The 24,006-nt window shown below is 54.2% G+C and overlaps 1 protein-coding gene across 7 annotated transcripts in view; it reads left to right on the plus strand.

Annotated features, from left to right (window-relative positions):
• Positions 1 to 24,006, plus strand: part of LOC128684111 (ecdysone-induced protein 74EF) — a 1,067,593-nt gene that overhangs the window by 502,108 nt on the left and 541,479 nt on the right. The window lies entirely within an intron of this gene.

Genomic DNA, 24,006 nt, shown 5'->3' on the forward strand with positions numbered 1-24,006 from the left:
CAACTGGATGGTTAAAATCTCTCACATGAATAAATAGAGCATTAGAATCTTGTCCAGTTCTAATGTTATATTTATGTTGTTTTAATGTTAGTTCGAGACTTTTACCAGTTTGACCGTAATAAACTTTATCAATATTTTACAAAGAATCTTTATGGGAAACGTTTCGCCGCACAGTGGCTTCATCAGTCCATACAAAGGAGAAACGTAAAGAACAGTGGGAGAATGAGGTAATCAGTCCCTCAACCTTGAGTCGATGTGGTCAGTCCATCAATCTTGAATAGAATACAGCACATGTGCGGAGAAGATACCCAAGAGTTGCACATGTGTCTAATTTATCAACGTGTCGGTTCACTGAACCCAAGAGTTGCACATGTGTCTAATTTATCAACGTGTCGGTTCACTGAACCCAAGAGTTGCACATGTGTCTAATTTATCAACGTGTCGGTTCACTGAACCAATCATCTACAAGGAATCTTATAGACACATCCGTCACCATTTTGGGCGGAATTTTTTATCAATTTTTTTTTATTGTATCAAGATTTTTAAATACAACTTTGATATTAAAAGTCTTAAGAAGAGAAGGAATATCAACTAAGTTTTGATGGTGAGGGAGAACCAACATATTTTTAGTTTAATAAGACTGGTTGTCCCTTTTTGGATTGTAAAAAGTATTTCTGGCAATTTTAAAAGATTTATCAATTAATTTTCTTCGGTATTTTAGATCATTAGTTGTTTCATAAATTTTTGAAAACATGTGCGTGTTGTTGATGTGGCAGACGTGTGGGTGTTGTTGATGTGACAGACGTGTGGGTGTTGTTGATGTGGCAGACGTGTGGGTGTTGTTGATGTGGCAGACGTGTGGGTGTTGTTGATGTGACAGACGTGTGGGTGTTGTTGATGTGACAGACGTGTGGGTGTTGTTGATGTGGCAGACGTGTGGGTGTTGTTGGTGTGACAGACGTGTGGGTGTTGTTGGTGTGACAGACGTGTGGGTGTTGTTGATGTGGCAGACGTGTGGGTGTTGTTGATGTGGCAGACGTGTGGGTGTTGTTGGTGTGACAGACGTGTGGGTGTTGTTGGTGTGACAGACGTGTGGGTGTTGTTGATGTGACAGACGTGTGGGTGTTGTTGATGTGGCAGACGTGTGGGTGTTGTTGATGTGGCAGACGTGTGGGTGTTGTTGATGTGGCAGACGTGTGGGTGTTGTTGATGTGGCAGACGTGTGGGTGTTGTTGATGTGACAGACGTGTGGGTGTTGTTGATGTGGCAGACGTGTGGGTGTTGTTGATGTGACAGACGTGTGGGTGTTGTTGATGTGACAGACGTGTGGGTGTTGTTGATGTGACAGACGTGTGGGTGTTGTTGATGTGGCAGACGTGTGGGTGTTGTTGATGTGGCAGACGTGTGGGTGTTGTTGATGTGGCAGACGTGTGGGTGTTGTTGATGTGGCAGACGTGTGGGTGTTGTTGATGTGACAGACGTGTGGGTGTTGTTGATGTGGCAGACGTGTGGGTGTTGTTGATGTGACAGACGTGTGGGTGTTGCTGATGTGACAGACGTGTGGGTGTTGTTGATGTGGCAGACGTGTGGGTGTTGTTGATGTGGCAGACGTGTGGGTGTTGTGATGTGACAGACGTGTGGGTGTTGTTGATGTGACAGACGTGTGGGTGTTGTTGATGTGGCAGACGTGTGGGTGTTGTTGATGTGACAGACGTGTGGGTGTTGTTGATGTGGCAGACGTGTGGGTGTTGTTGATGTGACAGACGTGTGGGTGTTGTTGATGTGACAGACGTGTGGGTGTTGTTGATGTGGCAGACGTGTGGGTGTTGTTGATGTGACAGACGTGTGGGTGTTGTTGATGTGGCAGACGTGTGGGTGTTGTTGATGTGACAGACGTGTGGGTGTTGTTGATGTGACAGACGTGTGGGTGTTGTTGATGTGGCAGACGTGTGGGTGTTGTTGATGTGACAGACGTGTGGGTGTTGTTAATGTGACAGACGTGTGGGTGTTGTTGATGTGACAGACGTGTGGGTGTTGTTGATGTGACAGACGTGTGGGTGTTGTTGATGTGGCAGACGTGTGGGTGTTGTTGATGTGACAGACGTGTGGGTGTTGTTGATGTGACAGACATGTGGGTGTTGTTGATGTGACAGACGTGTGGGTGTTGTTGATGTGACAGACGTGTGGGTGTTGTTGATGTGGCAGACGTGTGGGTGTTGTTGATGTGGCAGACGTGTGGGTGTTGTTGATGTGGCAGACGTGTGGGTGTTGTTGATGTGGCAGAGGTGTGGGTGTTGTTGATGTGGCAGACGTGTGGGTGTTGTTGATGTGGCAGACGTGTGGGTGTTGTTGATGTAGCAGACGTGTGGGTGTTGTTGATGTGGCAGACGTGTGGGTGTTGTTGATGTGGCAGACGTGTGGGTGTTGTTGATGTTGCAGACGTGTGGGTGTTGTTGATGTGGCAGACGTGTGGGTGTTGTTGATGTGGCAGACGTGTGGGTGTTGTTGATGTGACAGACGTGTGGGTGTTGTTGATGTGACAGACGTGTGGGTGTTGTTGATGTGGCAGACGTGTGGGTGTTGTTGATGTGGCAGAGGTGTGGGTGTTGTTGATGTAGCAGACGTGTGGGTGTTGTTGATGTGGCAGACGTGTGGGTGTTGTTGATGTGGCAGACGTGTGGGTGTTGTTGATGTGGCAGAGGTGTGGGTGTTGTTGATGTGGCAGACGTGTGGGTGTTGTTGATGTGGCAGACGTGTGGGTGTTGTTGATGTAGCAGACGTGTGGGTGTTGATGTGGCAGATGTGTGGGTGTTGTTGATGTGGCAGACGTGTGGGTGTTGTTGATGTAGCAGACGTGTGGGTGTTGTTGATGTGGCAGACGTGTGGGTGTTGTTGATGTGACAGACGTGTGGGTGTTGGTGATGTGGCAGACGTGTGGGTGTTGTTGATGTGGCAGACGTGTGGGTATTGTTGATGTGGCAGACGTGTGGGTGTTGTTGATGTGGCAGACGTGTGGGTGTTGTTGATGTGGCAGACGTGTGGGTGTTGTTGATGTAGCAGACGTGTGGGTGTTGTTGATGTGGCAGACGTGTGGGTGTTGTTGATGTGGCAGACGTGTGGGTGTTGTTGATGTAGCAGACGTGTGGGTGTTGTTGATGTGGCAGACGTTTAGGTGTTGTTGATGTGGCAGACGTGTGGGTGTTGTTGATGTGGCAGACGTGTAGGTGTTGTTGATGTGGCAGACGTGTGGGTGTTGTTGATGTGACAGACGTGTGGGTGTTGTTGATGTGACAGACGTGTGGGTTTTGTTGATGTGGCAGACGTGTGGGTGTTGTTGATGTGGCAGACGTGTGGGTGTTGTTGATGTGGCAGAGGTGTGTGTGTTGGTGGTGTAGCAGAGGTGTGGGCGTTTTTGATGTGGCAGACGTGTGGGTCTTGTTGATGTGGCAGATGTGTGGGTGTTGTTGATGTGGCAGACGTGTGGGTGTTGTTGGTGTGGCAGACGTGTGGGTGTTGTTGATGTGGCAGACGTGTGGGTGTTGTTGATGTGGCAGACGTGTGGGTGTTGTTGATGTGGCAGATGTGTGGGTGTTGTTGATGTGGCAGATGTGTGGGTGTTGTTGATGTGGCAGATGTGTGGGTGTTGTTGATGTGGCAGACGTGTGGGTGTTGTTGATGTGGCAGATGTGTGGGTGTTGTTGGTGTGGCAGATGTGTGGGTGTTGTTGGTGTGGCAGATGTGTGGGTGTTGTTGGTGTGGCAGATGTGTGGGTGTTGTTGGTGTGGCAGATGTGTGGGTGGGAGTGTCTTAAGTTCATGACAAACAGATTAGCTTCTAGTTACTGGTGTTTCATAGCTGCATCAACCAGAGGTAAACATTGAGCAGCTGCATATCGCCTTCCGGTGAAATGTGCGCTTTTATAAGACTGACGAGGGTTACTGAAATGTTTTCCTGGGCTCTCAGATAACCACGGAGCCAGTATAGTAATTTAACGGTATCTGATCACAGCACAGACTTTAACCTGTATCTTAAGCAAACCTTACCTAACTTAAACCTGACTTCACGTAACCTAACCTTACATAAACTTAACCTCACCTAACATAAACATGACTTCACATAACATAATTTAACACAAACCTGTCTTCGCCTAATTAGCATAAACCTAACCTAACCTAGCCTAACTAACTTCACCTAGTCTCTCGTAGCCTAACTTAACCTAGCCTAGCCTAACCTAGGGTAGCCTAACATAAAGCTGACCTCAACTAACCTAACATAACATAAACCTGACCTCACCTAATCTAACTAGCGTATAGGTCAGTAATATAAAGTACAAACGGAGGAAAGAAACAAGCTTGGACCATGACAAGTGAGGCGAGACGCAGACAACTCGGCGAGTGTCAACCCTGTTATTATTAAAGTGCAAGTATTGAGACCAGCCTGGGGAAGGTGGGAGGGCTGTGTCTACCTGGCCAGCCCACCCACGGAAGGTGGGAGGGCTGTGTCTACCTGGCCAGCCCACCCACGCAAGGTGGGAGGGCTGTGTCTACCTGGCCAGCCCACCCAGGGAAGGTGGGAGGGCAGTGTCTACCTGGCCAGCCCACCCACGCAAGGTGGGAGGGCTGTGTCTACCTGGCCAGCCCACCCACGCAAGGTGGGAGGGCTGTGTCTACCTGGCCAGCCCACCCACGCAAGGTGGGAGGGCTGTGTCTACCTGGCCAGCCCACCCACGCAAGGTGGGAGGGCTGTGTCTACCTGGCCAGCCCACCCACGCAAGGTGGGAGGGCTGTGTCTACCTGGCCAGCCCACCCACGCAAGGTGGGAGGGCTGTGTCTACCTGGCCAGCCCACCCACGCAAGGTGGGAGGGCTGTGTCTACCTGGCCAGCCCACCCACGCAAGGTGGGAGGGCTGTGTCTACCTGGCCAGCCCACCCACGCAAGGTGGGAGGGCTGTGTCTACCTGGCCAGCCCACCCACGCAAGGTGGGAGGGCTGTGTCTACCTGGCCAGCCCACCCACGCAAGGTGGGAGGGCTGTGTCTACCTGGCCAGCCCACCCACGGAAGGTGGGAGGGCTGTGTCTACCTGGCCAGCCCACCCACGCAAGGTGGGAGGGCTATGTCTACTGGCCAGCCCACCCACGGACGATGGGAGGGCTGTGTCTACCTTTCCAGCCCAACCACGGAAGATGAGAAGACTGTCTACCTGGCCAGCCCACCCATGGAAAGTGAGATTGCTGTGTCTACCTGGCCAGCCCACCCAGGGAAGGTGGGAGGGCAGTGTCTACCTGGCCAGCCCACCCAGGGAAGGTGGGAGGGCAGTGTCTACCTGGCCAGCCCACCCAGGGAAGGTGGGAGGGCAGTGTCTGCCTGGCCAACCCACCCAGGGAAGGTGAGAGGGCAGTGTCTACCTGGCCAGCCCACCCAGGGAAGGTGGGAGGGCAGTGTCTACCTGGCCAGCCCACCCAGGGAAGGTGGGAGGGCAGTGTCTACCTGGCCAGCCCACCCAGGGAAGGTGGGAGGGCAGTGTCTACCTGACCAGCCCACCCAGGGAAGGTGGGAGGGCAGTGTCTACCTGACCAGCCCACCCAGGGAAGGTGGGAGGGCAGTGTCTACCTGGCCAGCCCACCCAGGGAAGGTGGGAGGCCAGTGTCTACCTGGCCAGCCCACCCAGGGAAGGTGGGAGGGCAGTGTCTACCTGGCCAGCCCACCCAGGGAAGGTGGGAGGGCAGTGTCTACCTGACCAGCCTAACCACGGAAGGTGGAAGGTCTGCGTCTACCTGGCCAGCCCACCCACGGAAGGTGGGAGGGCTGTGTCTACCTGGCCAGCCCACCCAGGGAAGGTGGGAGGGCAGTGTCTACCTGGCCAGCCCACCCACGCAAGGTGGGAGGGCTGTGTCTACCTGGCCAGCCCACCCACGCAAGGTGGGAGGGCTGTGTCTACCTGGCCAGCCCACCCACGCAAGGTGGGAGGGCTGTGTCTACCTGGCCAGCCCACCCACGCAAGGTGGGAGGGCTGTGTCTACCTGGCCAGCCCACCCACGCAAGGTGGGAGGGCTGTGTCTACCTGGCCAGCCCACCCACGCAAGGTGGGAGGGCTGTGTCTACCTGGCCAGCCCACCCACGCAAGGTGGGAGGGCTGTGTCTACCTGGCCAGCCCACCCACGCAAGGTGGGAGGGCTGTGTCTACCTGGCCAGCCCACCCACGCAAGGTGGGAGGGCTATGTCTACTGGCCAGCCCACCCACGGACGATGGGAGGGCTGTGTCTACCTTTCCAGCCCAACCACGGAAGATGAGAAGACTGTCTACCTGGCCAGCCCACCCATGGAAAGTGAGATTGCTGTGTCTACCTGGCCAGCCCACCCAGGGAAGGTGGGAGGGCAGTGTCTACCTGGCCAGCCCACCCAGGGAAGGTGGGAGGGCAGTGTCTACCTGGCCAGCCCACCCAGGGAAGGTGGGAGGGCAGTGTCTGCCTGGCCAACCCACCCCGGGAAGGTGAGAGGGCAGTGTCTACCTGGCCAGCCCACCCAGGGAAGGTGGGAGGGCAGTGTCTACCTGGCCAGCCCACCCAGGGAAGGTGGGAGGGCAGTGTCTACCTGGCCAGCCCACCCAGGGAAGGTGGGAGGGCAGTGTCTACCTGACCAGCCCACCCAGGGAAGGTGGGAGGGCAGTGTCTACCTGACCAGCCCACCCAGGGAAGGTGGGAGGGCAGTGTCTACCTGGCCAGCCCACCCAGGGAAGGTGGGAGGCCAGTGTCTACCTGGCCAGCCCACCCAGGGAAGGTGGGAGGGCAGTGTCTACCTGGCCAGCCCACCCAGGGAAGGTGGGAGGGCAGTGTCTACCTGACCAGCCTAACCACGGAAGGTGGAAGGTCTGCGTCTACCTGGCCAGCCCACCCACGGAAGGTGGGAGGGCTGTGTCTACCTGGCCAGCCCACCCACGGAAGGTGGGAGGGCTGTGTCTACCTGGCCAGCCCGCCAGGGATGGTGGGAGGATTGGACTCGCATTTATTTAGGCTTGTGATGTGTCTGTCTTGGATGTAGATAAGAGCATCATCATCTCTCTCTCTCTCTCTCTCTCTCTCTCTCTCTCTCTCTCTCTCTCTCTCTCTCTCTCTCTCTCTCTCTCTCTCTCTCTCTCTCTCTCTCTCTCTCTCTCTCTCTCTCTCTCTCTCTCTCTCTCTCTCTCTCTCTCTCTCTCTCTCTCTCTCCTCGCTGTGTGGAAAGTATTACATCTCTGTGTAGATCGTGGGATGGATGGAATCATCACGCCTCTCGTGGATGAGGCTAGGATAGATCTGGTAGCCTGGGATAAACAATAAAGATATTTTTTTCTCCATTTCCCCCACCCACTGGTTCTTTATTTCCCAGTGGGAGAGTCTTAACTCACCCGTGTTCTGAGGAATGAAGAATTCAGATAACGATAAAGCCGACAGTACCATCCAGTATCACGCCTCCCTCACCCGTATCCACATATCTGCCGCGTCCTCAAACTTGATATCCCAAAGAGAAGCTAGTTCAAGGTCGACCTTGCGTTGCCCCGAGGGGGAGAGGTGTAGAGGCAGGGAGGTGGATCACCTGAGCCTCGGTTAAAGGGGAACCGGCCTTCCAACTTCCGGCTGGCTGGAACGACTCCAGCACCAGAGGTAAGCGACCGCTGTGCTGCTGCTGTTCCTGCAGCTGCTGCTGTTATTGTTGTTGCTGCTGCTTCTGCTGCTGTTGCTTCTGCTGCTGCTGCTGCTGCTGCTGTTGCTGCTGTTGCTGCTGTTACTTCTGTTGCTGCTGTTACTTCTGTTGCTGCTGTTACTTCTGTTGCTGCTGCTGGTGATGCGTGGAAGTAACCAGGTGCTGCTGTTACTGCTGGTGATGCGTGTAAGTAACCAGGTGCTGCTGGTGATGCGTGTAAGTAACCAGGTGCTGCTGGTGATGCGTGTAAGTAACCAGGTGCTGCTGGTGATGCGTGTAAGTAACCAGGTGCTGCTGGTGATGCGTGTAAGTAACCAGGTGCTGCTGGTGATGCGTGTAAGTAACCAGGTGCTGCTGGTGATGCGTGTAAGTAACCAGGTGCTGCTGGTGATGCGTGTAAGTAACCAGGTACTGCTGGTGATGCGTGTAAGTAACCAGGTGCTGCTGGTGATGCGTGTAAGTAACCAGGTGCTGCTGGTGATGCGTGTAAGTAACCAGGTGCTGCTGGTGATGCGTGTAAGTAACCAGGTGCTGCTTCAGATGAAGGTTAAACAATGTGGAATATTTCAAGTCATCAACATTCCCAACTGACGGCCATTTCTTCTTTATTACTCTTTATACAACACTGACATAGTGTATTCTCTCTCTCTCTCTCTCTCTCTCTCTCTCTCTCTCTCTCTCCTACAACAACAACAACTACTACTACTACTAATACTACTACTACTGCTGCTATTCCATTGCTACCTGCAGCAATAGCGTAGAACAGCAGCGTGCAGTAGCAGCAGCGTGCAGCAGCAGTAGCAGCAGCAGCGTGCAGAAGCAGCAGCGTGCAGTAGCAGCAGCGTGCAGCAGCAGTAGCAGCAGCAGCAGCAGCGTGCAGAAGCAGCAGCGTGCAGCAGCAGTAGCAGCAGCGTGCAGCAGCAGCAGCGTGCAGCAGCAACAGCAGCAGCGTGCAGCAGCAGCAGCAGATGCAGAGTGCAGCAGCAGCGTGCAGCAGCAGCAGCGTGCAGCACCAGCAGCACCGTACAGCGCCAGCAGCACCGTGCAGCACCAGCAACAGCGTGCAACATCAGCAGCAGCAGCGTGCAACAGCAGCAGCAGCAGCAGAGTGCAACAGCAGCAGCGTACAACACCAGCAACAGCAGCGTGCAACACCAGCAGCAGCGTGCAGCAGCAGCAGCGTGCAGCAGCAGCAGCAGCGTGCAGCAGCAGCAGCGTGCAGCAGCAGCAGCAGCAGCAGCAGCAGCGTGCAGCAGCAGCGTGCAACACCAGCAGCAGCAGCAGCAGCGTGCAGCAGCAGCAGCAGCAGCAGCAGCAGCAGCAGCAGCAGCAGTAGTGTGCAGCACCAGCAGCAGCACCAGCAGCAGCAGCACCAGCATGCAACACCAGCAGCAGCAGCGTGCAGCAGCAGCGTGCAGCACCAGCAGCAGCAGCGTGCAACACCAGCAGCAGCGTGCAGCAGCAGCAGCGTGCAACACCAGTAGCAGCAGCGTGCAGCAGCAGCAGCAGCGTGCAACACCAGCAGCAGCAGCGTGCAGCACCAGCACCAGCATGAAACACCAGCAGCAGCAGCAGCGTGCAGCAGCAGCAGCACCAGCAACAGCGTTCAGCACCAGCAGCAGCCTGCAACACCAGCAGTAGCATGCAACACCAGCAGCAACGCGCAACACCTGCAGCAGCAGCGTGCAGCAGCAGCAGCTGCATGCAACACCAGAAGCAGTATGCAACACCAGCAGCAACGTGCAACACCTTCAGCAGCATCGTACAGCAGCAGCAACAGCGTGAAGCAGCAGCAGCTGCATGCAACACCTGCAGCAACAGCGTGCAACACCTCCAGCAATAGCGTGCAACACCTGCAGCAACAGCGTGCAACTCTTGCAGCAACAGCGTGCAACTCTTGCAGCAACAGCGTGCAACACCTGCACCAACAGTATGCAACACCTGCACCAACAGCGTGCAACACCTGCACCAATAGCGTGCAACACCTGCACCAACAGCGTGCAACACCTTTAACAACAGCGTGCAACACCTGCAGCAACAGCGTGCAACACCTGCAGTAACAGCGTGCAACACCTGCAGTAACAGCGTGCAACACCTGCAGTAACAGCGTGCAACACCTTTAACAACAGCGTGCAAAACCTGCAGCAACAGCGTGCGACATCTGAAGCAACAGCCTGCAACACCTGCAGCAACAGCGTGCAACACCTTTAACAACAGCGTGCAACACCTGCAGCAACAAGTGCAATACCTTTAACAACAGCGTGCAACACCTGCAGCAACAACGTGCAACACCTGCAGCAACAACGTGCAACACCTGCAGCACCTTTAACAACAGCGTGCAACACCTGCAGCAACAACGTGCAACACCTTTAACAACAGCGTGCAACACCTGCAGCAACAGCTTGCAACACCTGCAGCAACAGCGTGAAACACCTGCAGCAACAACGTGCAACACCTGCAGCACCTTTAACAACAGCGTGCAACACCTGCAGCAACAACGTGCAACACCTTTAACAACAGCGTGCAACACCTGCAGCAACAGCTTGCAACACCTGCAGCAACAGCGTGAAACACCTGCAGCAACAACGTGCAACACCTTTAACAACAGCGTGCAACACCTGCAGCAACAACGTGCAACACCATTAACAACAACGTGCAACACCTGCAACAGCAACGTGCAACACCTGCAGCATCAATCTGCAACACCTTTAACAACAGCGTGCAACACCTGCAGCAACAGTGTGCAACACCTGCAGCAACAACGTGCAGCACCATTAACAACAGCGTGCAACACCTGCAGCAACAACGTGCAACACCTGCAGCAACAACGTGCAACACCTGCAGCAACAAACTGCAGCACCTTTAACAACCGCATGCAACACCTGCAGCAACAACGTGCAACACCTTTAACAACAGCGTGCAACACCTGCGGCAACAACATGCAATAACCTGCAACACCTTTAACAACCGAGTGCAACACCTGCAGCAACAGCGTGCAACACCTTTAACAACAGCGTGCAACACCTGCAGCAACAGCGTGGAACACCTTTAACAACAGCTTGCAACAGCGCGCAACACCTGCAGCAACAGCGTGAAACACCTGCAACAACAACGTGCAGCACCTTTAATAACAGCGTGCAACACCTGCAACAACAGCGTGCAACACCTTTAACAACAGCGTGCAACACCTTTAACAACAGCGTGCAACACCTGCAGCAACAGCGTGCAACACCTGCAACAACAGCGTGCAACACCAGCAACAGCGTGCAACACCTGCAGCAACAACCTGCAACACCTGCAGCAACAGCCTGCAACACCTTTAACAACAGCGTGCAACACCTGCAACAACAGCGTGGAACACCTGCAATAACAACGTGCAACACCTTTAACAACGGCCTGCAACAGCGTGCAATACATGCAACAACATCCTGCAACACCTGCAGCAACAGCGTGCAACACCTGCAACAACAGCGTGTAACACCTGCAACAACAGCATGCAACACCCGTAATAAGAGCGTGCAACACCTTTAACAACAGCATGCAACACCTGCAACAACAGCGTGCAACAACAGCGTGGAACACCTGCAATAACAACGTGCAACACCTTTAACAACAGCCTGCAACACCTGCAGCAACAACGTGCAACAACAGCCTGCAACACCTGCAGAAGCAGCGTGTAACACCTGCAACAGCAGCGTGCAACACCTGCAAAAACAGTGCAACACCTGCAACAACAGCGTACAACGCATGCAGCAACAGCGTGCAACACCTGCAACAGCAGCGTGCAACACATGCAGCAACAGCGTGCAACACCTTCAATAACAGCGTGCAACAACAGCGTGCAACACCTGTAACAACAGTGCAACACCTGCAACAACAGCGTGCAACACCTGCAACAACAGCGTGCAACACATGCAACCACAGCGTGCAACGCATGCAGCAACAGCGTGCAACACCTGCAATAACAGCGTGCAACACATGCAGCAACAGCGTGCAACACCTGCAACAGCAGCCTGCAACAACAGCGTGCAACACCTGCAACAACAGCGTGCAACAGCAGCATGCAACACCTGCAACAACAGCGTGCAACACCTGCAACAACAGCGTACAACACCTGCAACAACAGCGTGCAACACCTGCAACAACAGCGTGCAACACCTGCAACAACAGCGTGCAGCAACAGCGTACAACACCTGCAACAATAGCGTGCAACACCTGCAACAACAGCGTGCAACAACAGCGTACAACACCTGCAACAACCGCGTGCAACACCTGCAACAACAGCGTGCAACACCTGCAACAACAGCGTGCAACAACAGCGTACACCTGCAACAACAGCGTGCAACACCTGCAACAACAGCGTACAACACCTGCAACAACAGCGTGCAACAACAGCGTGCAACACCTGCAACAACAGCGTGCAACACCTGCAACAACAGCGTGCAACAACAGCGTACAACACCTGCAACAACAGCGTGCAACACCTGCAACAACAGCATGCAACACCTGCAACAACAGCGTGCAACAACAGCGTACAACACCTGCAACAACAGCGTGCAACACCTGCAACAACAGCGTGCAACACCTGCAACAACAGCGTGCAACACCTGCAACAACAGCGTGCAACACCTGCAACAACAGCGTGCAACACCTGCAACAACAGCGTGCAACACCTGCAACAACAGCGTGCAACAACAGCGTGCAACACCTGCAACAACAGCGTACAACACCTGCAACAACAGCGTGCAACAACAGCGTACAACACCTGCAACAACACCTGCAACAACAGCGTGCAACACCTGCAACAACAGCGTGCAACACCTGCAACAACAGCGTGCAACACCTGCAACAACAGCGTGCAACACCTGCAACAACAGCGTGCAACACCTGCAACAACAGCGTGCAACACCTGCAGGGTCACTCTCGCCACCAGTTATAAACTACATTCTCGGTTGTATTTGAAGTGTTCAGTGGTAAAATAGTTTGCTAGCGGGACGGTAGATGGTAGGCAGGGGCAGGGGGACGGTAGATGGTAGGCAGGGGCAGGGGGACGGTAGATGGCAGGCAGGGGCAGGGGGATGGTAGATGGTTGGCAGGGGCAGGGGGACGGTAGATGGCAGGCAGGGGCAGGGGGATGGTAGATGGTTGGCAGGGGCAGGGGGACGGTAGATGGCAGGCAGGGGCAGGGGGACGGTAGATGGTCGGCCGGGGCTGGGGGACGGTAGATGGCAGGCAGGGGCAGGGGGATGGTAGATGGTTGGCAGGGGCAGGGGGACGGTAGATGGCAGGCAGGGGCAGGGGGATGGTAGATGGTTGGCAGGGGCAGGGGGACGGTAGATGGCAGGCAGGGGCAGGGGGATGGTAGATGGCAGGCAGGGGCAGGGGGACGGTAGATGGCAGGCAGGGGCAGGGGGATGGTAGATGGCAGGCAGGGGCAGGGGGACGGTAGATGGCAGGCAGGGGCAGGGGGACGGTAGATGGTAGGCAGGGGCAGGGGGACGGTAGATGGCCGGCAGGGGCAGGGGGACGGTAGATGGTAGGCAGGGGCAGGGGGACGGTAGATGGCAGGCAGGGGCAGGGGGATGGTAGATGGTTGGCAGGGGCAGGGGGACGGTAGATGGCAGGCAGGGGCAGGGGGATGGTAGATGGCAGGCAGGGGCAGGGGGACGGTAGATGGCAGGCAGGGGCAGGGGGACGGTAGATGGCAGGCAGGGGCAGGGGGACGGTAGATGGCAGGCAGGGGCAGGGGCAGGGGGATGGTAGATGGCAGGCAGGGGCAGGGGGACGGTAGATGGCAGGCAGGGGCAGGGGGATGGTAGATGGCAGGCAGGGGCAGGGGGATGGAAGATGGCAGGCAGGGGCAGGGGGACGGTAGATGGCAGGCAGGGGCAGGGGCAGGGGGATGGTAGATGGTAGGCAGGGGATGGTAGATGGCAGGCAGGGGCAGGGGGATGGTAGATGGCAGGCAGGGGCAGGGGGATGGTAGATGGCAGGCAGGGGCAGGGGGATGGTAGATGGCAGGCAGGGGCAGGGGGACGGTAGAGGGCAGGCAGGGGCAGGGGGAAGGTAGATGGCAGGCAGGGGCAGGGGGATGGTAGATGGCAGGCAGGGGCAGGGGGACGGTAGATGGCAGGCAGGGGCAGGGGGATGGTAGATGGCAGGCAGGGGCAGGGGGATGGTAGATGGCAGGCAGGGGCAGGGGGATGGTAGATGGTAGGCAGGGGCAGGGGGACGGTAGATGGCAGGCAGGGGCAGGGGGATAGTAGATCGTAGGCAGGGGCAGGGGGATGGTAGATGGTAGGCAGGGGCAGGGGGATGGTAGATGGCAGACAGGGGCAGAGGGACGGTAGAGGGCAGGCAGGGGCAGGGGGATGGTAGAGGGCAGGCAGGGGCAGAGGGACGGTAGATGGCAGGCAGGGGCAGGGGGATGGTAGATGGCAGGCAGGGGCAGGGGGACGGTAGATGGCAGGCAGGGGCAGGGGGATGGTAGATGGCAGGCAGGGGCAGGGGGATGGTAGATGGCAGGCAGGGGGACGGTAGATGGCAGGCAGGGGCAGGGGCTGGGGGATGGTAGATGGTAGGCAGGGGCAGGGGGATGGTAGATGGCAGGCAGGGGCAGGGGGATGGTAGATGGCAGGCAATGGCAGGGGGATGGTAGATGGCAGGCAGGGGCAGGGGGATGGTAGATGGCAGGCAGGGGCAGGGGGACGGTAGATGGCAGGCAGGGGCAGGGGGATGGTAGATGGCAGGCAGGGGCAGGGGGATGGTAGATGGCAGGCAGGGGCAGGGGGACGGTAGATGGCAGGCAGGGGCAGGGGGATGGTAGATGGCAGGCAGGGGCAGGGGGATGGTAGATGGCAGGCAGGGGCAGGGGGATGGTAGATGGTAGGCAGGGGCAGGGGGACGGTAGATGGCAGGCAGGGGCAGGGGGATGGTAGATGGTAGGCAGGGGCAGGGGGATGGTAGATGGTAGGCAGGGGCAGGGGGATGGTAGATGGCAGGCAGGGGCAGGGGGACGGTAGATGGCAGGCAGGGGCAGGGGGATGGTAGATGGCAGGCAGGGGCACGGGGATGGTAGACGGCAGGCAGGGGCAGGGGGATGGTAGATGGCAGGCAGGGGCAGGGGGAGGGTAGATGGCAGGCAGGGGGATGGTAGATGGCAGGCAGGGGCAGGGGGATGGTAGATGGTAGGCAGGGGCAGGGGGATGGTAGATGGTTGGCAGGGGCAGGGGCTGGGGGATGGTAGAGGGCAGGCAGGGGCAGGGGGATGGTAGATGGTAGGCAGGGGCAGGGGGATGGGAGATGGTTGGCAGGGGCAGGGGGACGGTAGATGGTAGGCAGGGGCAGGGGGACGGTAGATGGTAGGCAGGGGCAGGGGGATGGTAGATGGTTGGCAGGGGCAGGGGGACGGTAGATGGAAGGCAGGGGCAGGGGGACGGTAGATGGCAGGCAGGGGCAGGGGGATGGTAGATGGCAGGCAGGGGCAGGGGGATGGTAGATGGTTGGCAGGGGCAGGGGGACGGTAGATGGCAGGCTGGGGCAGGGGGAGGGTAGATGGTAGGCAGGGGCAGGGGGATGGTAGAGGACAGGCAGGGGCAGGGGGATGGTAGAGGACAGGCAGGGGCAGGGGGATGGTAGAGGACAGGCAGGGGCATGGGGATGGTAGAGGACCGGCAGGGGCAGGGGGATGGTAGAGGACAGGCAGGGGCAGGGGGATGGTAGAGGACAGGCAGGGGCAGGGGGATGGTAGAGGACAGGCAGGGGCAGGGGGATGGTAGAGGACAGGCAGGGGCAGGGGGATGGTAGATTACAGGCAGGGGCAGGGGGATGGTAGAGGACAGGCAGGGGCAGGGGGATGGTAGAGGACAGGCAGGGGCAGGGGGATGGTAGAGGACAGGCAGGGGCATGGGGATGGTAGAGGACAGGCAGGGGCAGGGGGATGGTAGAGGACAGGCAGGGGCAGGGGGATGGTAGAGGACAGGCAGGGGCAGGGGGATGGTAGAGGACAGGCAGGGGCAGGGGGATGGTAGAGGACAGGCAGGGGCAGGGGGATGGTAGAGGACAGGCAGGGGCAGGGGGATGGTAGAGGACAGGCAGGGGCAGGGGGATGGTAGAGGACAGGCAGGGGCAGGGGGATGGTAGAGGACAGGCAGGGGCAGGGGGATGGTAGAGGACAGGCAGGGGCAGGGGGATGGTAGAGGACAGGCAGGGGCAGGGGGATGGTAGAGGACAGGCAGGGGCAGGGGGATGGTAGAGGACAGGCAGGGGCAGGGGGATGGTAGAGGACAGGCAGGGGCATGGGGATGGTAGAGGACAGGCAGGGGCAGGGGGATGGTAGAGGACAGGCAGGGGCAGGGGGATGGTAGAGGACAGGCAGGGGCAGGGGGATGGTAGAGGACAGGCAGGGGCAGGGGGATGGTAGAGGACAGGCAGGGGCAGGGGGATGGTAGAGGACAGGCAGGGGCAGGGGGATGGTAGAGGACAGGCAGGGGCATGGGGATGGTAGAGGACAGGCAGGGGCAGGGGGATGGTAGAGGACAGGCAGGGGCATGGGGATGGTAGAGGACAGGCAGGGGCAGGGGGATGGTAGAGGACAGGCAGGGGCATGGGGATGGTAGAGGACAGGCAGGGGCAGGGGGATGGTAGAGGACAGGCAGGGGCAGGGGGATGGTAGAGGACAGGCAGGGGCAGGGGGATGGTAGAGGACAGGCCGGGGCAGGGGGATGGTTGAGGGCAGGCAGGGGCAGGGGGATGGTAGAGGACAGGCAGGGGCAGGGGGATGGTAGAGGACAGGCAGGGGCATGGGGATGGTAGAGGACAGGCAGGGGCAGGGGGATGGTAGAGGACAGGCAGGGGCATGGGGATGGTAGAGGACAGGCAGGGGCAGGGGGATGGTAGAGGACAGGCAGGGGCATGGGGATGGTAGAGGACAGGCAGGGGCAGGGGGATGGTAGAGGACAGGCAGGGGCAGGGGGATGGTAGAGGACAGGCAGGGGCAGGGGGATGGTAGAGGACAGGCAGGGGCAGGGGGATGGTAGAGGACAGGCAGGGGCAGGGGGATGGTAGAGGACAGGCAGGGGCAGGGGGATGGTAGAGGACAGGCAGGGGCAGGGGGATGGTAGAGGACAGGCAGGGGCAGGGGGATGGTAGAGGACAGGCAGGGGCAGGGGGATGGTAGAGGACCGGCAGGGGCAGGGGGATGGTAGAGGGCAGGCAGGGGCAGGGGGATGGTAGAGGACAGGCAGGGGCAGGGGGATGGTAGAGGACAGGCAGGGGCATGGGGATGGTAGAGGACAGGCAGGGGCAGGGGGATGGTAGAGGACAGGCAGGGGCAGGGGGATGGTAGAGGACAGGCAGGGGCAGGGGGATGGTAGAGGACAGGCAGGGGCAGGGGGATGGTAGAGGACAGGCAGGGGCAGGGGGATGGTAGAGGACAGGCAGGGGCAGGGGGATGGTAGAGGACAGGCAGGGGCAGGGGGATGGTAGAGGACAGGCAGGGGCATGGGGATGGTAGAGGACAGGCAGGGGCAGGGGGATGGTAGAGGACAGGCAGGGGCATGGGGATGGTAGAGGACAGGCAGGGGCAGGGGGATGGTAGAGGACAGGCAGGGGCATGGGGATGGTAGAGGACAGGCAGGGGCAGGGGGATGGTAGAGGACAGGCAGGGGCAGGGGGATGGTAGAGGACAGGCTGGGGCAGGGGGATGGTAGAGGACAGGCAGGGGCAGGGGGATGGTAGAGGACAGGCAGGGGCAGGGGGATGGTAGAGGACAGGCAGGGGCAGGGGGATGGTAGAGGACAGGCAGGGGCATGGGGATGGTAGAGGACAGGCAGGGGCAGGGGGATGGTAGAGGACAGGCAGGGGCAGGGGGATGGTAGAGGACAGGCAGGGGCAGGGGGATGGTAGAGGACAGGCAGGGGCATGGGGATGGTAGAGGACAGGCAGGGGCAGGGGGATGGTAGAGGACAGGCAGGGGCAGGGGGATGGTAGAGGACAGGCAGGGGCAGGGGGATGGTAGAGGACAGGCAGGGGCATGGGGATGGTAGAGGACAGGCAGGGGCAGGGGGATGGTAGAGGACAGGCAGGGGCATGGGGATGGTAGAGGACAGGCAGGGGCAGGGGGATGGTAGAGGACAGGCAGGGGCAGGGGGAAGAATGCGGTGAGTGGTATGAAGGAGAATATTTAGTTAAAATTCTTGATAAGAGTCGGTGTGTGTGTGTGTGTGTGTGTGTGTGTGTGTGTGTGTGTGTGTGTGTGTGTGTGTGTGTGTGTGTGTGTGTGTGTGTGTGTGTGTGTGTGTGTGTGTGTGTGTGTGTGTGTGTGTGTGTGTGTGTGTGTGTGTGTGTGTGTGTGTGTGTGTGTGTGTGTGTACTCACCTAGTTGTACTCACCTAGTTGAGGTTGCAGGGGTCGAGTCCAAGCTCCTTGCCCCGCCTCTTCACTGATCGCTACTAGGTCACTCCCTGAACCGTGAGCTTTATCATACCTCTGCTTAAAGCTATGTATGGATCCTGCCTCGACTACATCGCTTCCTAAACTATTCCACTTACTGACTACTCTGTGGCTGAAGAAATACTTCCTAACATCCCTGTAATTCATCTGTGTCTTCAACTTCCAATTGCGTTCCCTTGTTACTGTGTCCAATCTCTGGAACATCCTGTCTTTGTGTGTGTGTGTGTGTGTGTGTGTGTGTGTGTGTGTGTGTGTGTGTGTGTGTGTGTGTGTGTGTGTGTGTTACCATGTTGTCCTAAGCACATGTATGTGTATGTGTGTTTTGCTTATATGTACTCACCGATTAGTATTTGTAAGTTGTCGAGTCTCAGCTCCTGACCCTGCCTCCCTGACTCGGCCTCCCTGTCCCTGGCTCCCTGACCCTGCCTCCCTGACCCTGCCTCCCTGTCCCTGGCTTCCTGATCCTGCCTCCCTGACCCTGCCTCCCTGACCCTGCCTCCCTGACCCTGCCTCCCTGACTCTGCCTCCCTGACCCTGGCTCCCTGACCCTGCCTCCCTGACCCTGCCTCCCTGACCCTGCCTCCCTGACCCTGCCTCCCTGACCCTGCCTCCCTGACCCTGCCTCCCTGACCCTGCCTCCCTAACCCTGCCTCCCTGACTCTGCCTCCCTGACCCTGCCTCCCTGACCCTGCCTCCCTGACCCTGCCTCCTAGACTACTTACAATGAGATCACCAGTAATGAGTCTCTAGACTTCAATATATTAGCTGTTATTTGAGAGGGACCTGGACGGGAGTGACCGTCCCGTGCAGGTTCGTCTCAGACACAACCTACCCAACATTCTCCACCTGACTCTCCACACTGTATATACTCCTGTACTCTTTACCCAGGTAGATCTGTTTTTGACTTGATAATGTCTACTGTGTGGGCGAAACGTAGCCAAAGAATTTAGACATTTATGCAGTATATTGGAATCTTTATTGAAGAAACGTTTCGCCACAGAGTGGCTTCATCAGTCCAATACAAAGTAGAAATGGGTAAGGAGAGGAAGAGTTTGAGGTAATCAGTCCCTCAACCTGGAATCGACGTGTTCAGTCCATCAGTCTTGTGGGAAGTACAACACAGGGCCAGAGAGGTGGCTTATATACTGCAGTCAGGTGACTCAATAAAGGATCGCATTACCACCTCTCTTTATTTTTCCAACGCGTCGGTATTTTATACCATTTATCTGCAGAGAGAGTACAGGCAGGAAGTGAAGTCACAGACGAACAATAAGGATGTTCGGAAGTATTTCTTTAATCTCGTGTTAGAAGAAAAGTGGAATAGGTTGGATAAAGTGGAGGAGCACTGCAGTCGGTTTACTGGCAGGGCTGTCGAAACCCAGGCCTACTCACTCGTCTATTTCTCGAACCTGATTTTTTTTTTAAGTTGCTTAGTATTCAGTGACTGTGCTTGATAGATTGTTCCACTGGAAGCTTTGAGTGAGATTACTGGTGGGTTGCCAAGACACAAGTGTCAGGTGGAACTGTGGTACGTGACACGCCCCACCTGCATCACACCTGTTCTTTCCTAGGTAGAAAGTGGCAAAAACCGACAAGTGGGAATAAAAATCCTTTCAGTACAACAATTCGCAGATGCTCAGCCTTGGGCGAAACGTCGTATTGAAAGTATCTTCTGCTACCAGTGTCTTTATTTCCTGTCCTTCCCTCTTGTATTTACCAGTGTTGTCCTCACGTTGTATTGATGGAGATCCAGGTGGGAGAAGACAATCCTAATGAAATTTTCCCAACTTTGGATGAATAAGACACATGTGTCTTATTCAATACTTGAAGACGTTCCCAGTAATTTAGGTGCTTTACTGGCTCAGTGTGAGCCGTGAACGATCTCTGCATTTGCTCCAGCTCTGATATTTTTCCTACTTTGAACGGGGCCGTCAACACTGAGCAATATTCTAAATGAGGAAGCACTAGCGATTTGAAGAGTGTCACCACTGGCATTATTTCCCTTGTTTTGAAAGTTCTCAATACCCACCCCGTCATCTTCCTGGCTGTCGTGATCTTTGTCTCGTCATGGTCTTTAAAAGAAAGGTCAGCTGACATAATTATTCCCAGGTCTTTTACGTGTTTCGTTCTATTTGGTAACCCTCTTCAGTTTTGTATATAGTGTTCATTTTGAGTTCTTCGTTCTTTCCATTCCTAAGCAGCTGGAACTTATCACCATTGAACGTCATGTTGTTCTCCGCTGCTCACTGGAAAATCCTGCTGTCTTCCTGTAATTTTTCAGTGTCCTCTACCGAAGTGACTTTTATGCTTACAAACCCATCACGACATAGTCACGTGACTTTTATGCTTATTTAGCGTCATCTGCAAATGATGATACAAAAGCGTGACGGGTGTTTTTATCTATGTCTGCTATGAGGATGAGAAACAGCAGAGGTGCCAGGATAGTGCCTTGGGGTACTGAGCTTTTTACCTCACTGATGCTGGATCTTGCTGTTTACTACTACTTTTTGTGTTCTGTGTGTTAGGAACCTTAAAATCCATCTGCCTACCTTCCCTGTAATGCCCATGGCCTTCATTTTGCTCGCTATCACTCCATGATCGCATTTGTCAAACGCCTTTGCAAAAATCTGTGTAAATCACATCTGCGTTTTGGTCGTCTTCCAGTGCCTCCGTAATTTTGTCATAATGGTTCAGCAGCTGTGACAGGCATGATCGTCCTGCTCTAAAGCCACTCTGGTTCGGGTTATGTTGGTTGTGCTGGTCCATGAAATTTGTAATCTGCCTTCTCATCACTTTTTCGAAGATTTCTGTGATGTGAGAGGTTTGGGCTACTGGTCTGTAATTTTTAGCTAGTGCTCTACTACCTCCCTTATGCAGAGGAGCTATGTCTGCACTCTTCAAAGCCTCCGGTATTTCACCTAGGTCTAAGCTCTTTCTCCGGAGGATAATGAGGGCTTGTGCTAGTGGTACTTTGCATTTCTTTATAAATAGAGCATTCCATGAATCTGGTCCAGGTGCTGAGTGAGTGGCCATGTCGTCCATTTCCTTTCCGAAATCTATGGGATTTGTACTAATGTCAGTTAGTCTGTGCGGCCTTCTTCTGGAGTGAAAAATGTTTCTACATTTTCTACCTTGCTGTCATTTAGTGAGTTGCTGAACACCGACTCATACTGTTCTTTTAGGACTTCACCCATTTCCTGTTCATCGTCATTATACGAGTCTCCTTTCAATAATGATCCAGTTCTACAGGTAGTTCTTAGCTTAGATTTTGCGTAGGAATAGAAATATTTTGGGTTACTTGCAATATCCTGTATGGCCTTTTGTTCCCTTTGTACTTCTTCTGTGAGGTATGACATCCTAAGATTTTGCTCTAATTCAGTGATCTCTCTAAGTCTATCTTTCCTCTGTTGTAGCATATTTGTGTTTTTAAGCAGTTCAGTAACCCGTTTCTTCTTCTGTACCATCTCCTACGCTCTCTATATATATCTGATCTTCTGGGTTTCCTCAATGGTACGTGCTTCATACATGCCTTGTATGCTTCTGTATTCAGCTTCTCTAGGCACTGGTGGTGATTTAGGGTGCTCATGTCTGATTCCCAGGATATATCTGATAGCTCTTAGTTTATTTTTTCCCAGTCAGTTCTATGGTTGTTAAAATTATACAAGGATAATTACCAAATTCCTATTTTCAACTTTAATGTCGAGGATTTCTACTATATCATTCATAGAGTTCAGCACTTCTGTGCAACAGAAACTATCCTTTACATAGAGTCCTACTCTTCCCTGTGACTTATTAATTCTATCACATCTATACATGTTATAGTTTTGTCTTTATCTCTCCGTCCAAAACATCCCTTGTATGTGTTTCTATAAGTGCTCCAGACATGGCATTCACTTCTGATAGGAGTCCGCTGACATAACTAACTTTGTCGTTTTTATTTGATTTCAAACCCTGAATATTTGCGAATATGAAGCAGGAATTACCATTTGAGATGCTTTGTTTTGCTGTGTGTTTGGTTAGTACCACTGGTGATGTACTACCTGGTATGGCCCCTAGTGTACGTACACCTGGTTTCTCTAGTACTGACTTTGCATTTGATTGTGTATTCTGCCCTGATGGGATGATGTCTGGTTTGGTATGTTCCATTGTGCTTCCCATCTGTTCCATCTATAGTATTTTCCCCTTTTGCCTCTTTGTTTGGTCTGATCGTTTCTCTTTGTCTAAATAAAATTGCTGTTCATTTTCCCTTTCTCTGCTTTCTCTGTAGCGCCGCGTTCCTTTCACACGATAGACCGGGCAGTTCAGGTCATAACATTCTCTGAACTGTGTTGAAGCTTTGCACATTATTGGGTGGAAGTACCTGCTGCACTCTGTGTCAAAGCAACACTTTCTTTTTCTCAACATGTTGGCACATTTCCTGTTGTTTATTCCAGCAATCTCTGTCATATAGGCACATACCTTTTGCATAGTATCTGCAAATGTTCTGACTGCCTTTATTTACAGATTTTGAGTCTTTCCCAAGTTCTGCCACCTGATCTGAATTCTCTTGTTTTCTTTCATCTAGGAGTATTTCTTCCCTTTTTTCATTTTCGTTTGTTCCTGCTATAGCTTTCTCTTCCCCCCCTTTCCTTTTTCTCTGTGTCATGTACCCATGTTTTGTTCTTTTCCACATGCTCTGAATGACATTCTCCGCTCTTATTTCGACTCCTTGGTCTTTACCTTTATTTTTGCTTCCCTCGTTCCTTATCCCTTGTTTTCTATTCTTTGTATATATCTGGCAAGTTCATTAGGAACTTTTTTACACTTTCTAGGTTTTCATTTTTCAGTACTTCTCTTATGCTCGACCAGCTTTCCATCTCACTGGGGCAAATCCAGAAACATCTTTCTTGGTTAAGGTCATTTCTTATGGTTGAATTAAGCTTTGTACGTGATATCTGAGATGTTTTACCACATATTTCACAATCAGTGCCCCTAATATTTCTCCCCAATTTTTTTTTCACATATACAACAGATCTTATTTCTGGCCATGTTCAATTCCATTTATCTTATCCTGGGCAATTTTATGTGGTGGGTGGTGGGCTGGGGTTGTAGGTGCTGGTTGGTGGGGATCCATGGAAAGAGGGAGAGAGAGAGAAAGTTTATTCAGGTATACACAAATACAGTTACATAGAATTATCATACATAGCAGCATATGTGTAGAGAACCTAGGATAACCCAAAAAAGTCAGAGTGACTTATTTCCATTGGGGTCCTTTAGGTGTATCTCTCGGTGTATACATGTCGAGAGTTTGCTGTAATTTCTGTTTGAGAAATATATGTTATTAAATTTATTTTAAACACTAAATTCATGTGGGTCATTCAGGGCAAGACGTGCTGGAGGCTGGATCCTCCATCTGCTCAACGCCAGACAGATGCTCCTCCTCTTTGTACTCACCTGAAGAGTTCTTAATTTGAGGTGTAGTCGATATAGGTTTTAAAACCCCATTAACTATCCCAACAATTAACACAAAACATAAGATGGTAAAGTGTTGCCAGATACCACGGATAATGGGGGGGGGGGAAACATGATGCCGCTGGGTATCATTAACAACATGCAAATTGCCAGTGATACTAAGTACTTGCAGCTGGTGAGTGTATAAAGGGGCACGGCAGTTTCCCTGTTTTCTAATATGTTATTTTTCCCCTATCATCTATCTTGTCTATAATTACTCTTGCAATTTTTGAGGACAACTGTCCACGAAGATTGGTTAAGTTATACCATGAATTAGGAAAGATCGTAAATTTCATTTCACGAAAGCAGACCAAGCAAATGCGATAGTAATTATAGACAAGGTATATTATATGGGAAAAATAAACATGATATTAAGAGTCATGG

Source organism: Cherax quadricarinatus, chromosome 3, assembly GCF_038502225.1.
Source record: "Cherax quadricarinatus isolate ZL_2023a chromosome 3, ASM3850222v1, whole genome shotgun sequence".
Lineage (NCBI taxonomy): Eukaryota > Metazoa > Arthropoda > Malacostraca > Decapoda > Parastacidae > Cherax > Cherax quadricarinatus.